This window comes from Chrysochloris asiatica, unplaced genomic scaffold, assembly GCF_000296735.1.
Source record: "Chrysochloris asiatica unplaced genomic scaffold, ChrAsi1.0 scaffold00046, whole genome shotgun sequence".
In the NCBI taxonomy this organism is placed as follows: Eukaryota; Metazoa; Chordata; class Mammalia; order Afrosoricida; family Chrysochloridae; genus Chrysochloris; species Chrysochloris asiatica.
In genome coordinates, this window is record NW_006408564.1 from 20197756 (window position 1) to 20199276 (window position 1521).

The 1521-nt window shown below is 41.6% G+C and overlaps 1 protein-coding gene across 6 annotated transcripts in view; it reads right to left on the bottom strand.

Moving 5' to 3' along the window:
• Nucleotides 1-1521, bottom strand: part of MAGI1 (membrane associated guanylate kinase, WW and PDZ domain containing 1) — a 900270-nt gene that overhangs the window by 232782 nt on the left and 665967 nt on the right. The gene's annotated exons all lie outside the window — the stretch shown is intronic.

Below are 1521 nucleotides of genomic sequence, written 5' to 3' on the forward strand. Positions count from 1 at the left end.
ACAGACAGCACTCTTCTCCAAAGTATTGCCAAGGGAGCCATCTGAAATGGAGAACCCATATTCTATGCACAATTGTGACTGTGGGCCAAGGCATATGTGGTCAATCATGGGGTTGTAAGGAAACATATGTTAAATATGTCATTAGAGCACAACTCTGATGAAAAGCAGAGCAAAGTCTCCTCATGAAATACGCAACACAAAGGGAGCTGGCTGCCCTTGCACTTTAGCCCACAGTGTACAACTAGTTAGCATGTGAAGAGAGGCCCTCACTAGCACCCACTTTCTGGATACAAAAGCAGTCTGTCATCTGTATAAATATAGTTTACATGCCAATGCTTTCTCAGTAACCTTTCACCAAGACTTTCACCCTTTAATGTTCTTTCCTGCTTAGCCTCAGAAGCCTAAGAAAGGACTGACCCTAGGCTCCTTAGTCCTCATGAAAGGTTAGTGTGAAGGGGCAACAGAGTAAAATAAGGGAGGGGAAAAGTTGAGGGACTTTTGAACAAAATCTAGCTCACAGTATCAGCTCTGCCTCTTAAGAGCTCTGTGAAGTGAACACAAGTAACATAGCCTTGCTTGGTACCCTTATATCTTAGCCCCACAAAATTAAGCCTTTAATACGAGGAGGCCTTACACAGCCCCTGTAAACTGGAATTAAAAGGTAATGGATTTTCAATAGTGAGAAATTGTTATCCTAACTAATTGCAACTGTCACAACTGTAAAGGTAAAATTTTTGAACCAAAAATGGAAAACTAGTTAATCTTACAGTCCAGAAACAGAAGACCCTCTTTAAGACCATCAAGGGAGAAGAGCACAAGCAGAATGCGGGGACCTATCCAGAGAAGCAGCGACAGCAGAGATGGAGGCAGAGATGAGGACATGGAGGGAGCAGCTGAGGGCTCAGGACTCACGGAAAGAGAAGGACTGAGAGCCCTTTGGTTGTTTAAATGATTATATATTCGTGAGTGTTTCTGAATATACCCTCTCACAAACACAAACACACAAAACAAACAAAACAAAATGGAATGGAAGCTAATACTGTTGAATGATGATGCAGGAGGAGACTGGAATCATTGCAATGAAATGATGGGGTAAAGCCGATATTCTCCTATGGAAACTGTCACTCCGTTCACAATAAAAACTTACAAAAAATAAAAAGGTAATGAATTTTCCCCACAAACTTTCTGAAGCCCACTTGCAATTATGAGATAGGTGGGAATATTCAGTAACATATAGAAAGTTCTTATCCCTAATATGGGCTCACAAGGGGAGTCACAAACCACACCCAGAGATATCTTGTTCTGAAAGGTTCATTAATATCTACGTTATGATGAATATCTTGTACCAACTACTTAAAGTAACGGGAGTGGGAGCAAAGCAAATTCTTTATAGTTTCCTTTCAGGAACACTCTCTCTCAAACTTTCTCTCCTAATTTGTTGTTGTTGTCAGGTGCCATCGAGTCGGAACCGACTCACAGCAACCCCATGCACAGCAGAACGAAACAATGTTCGATCCTGGG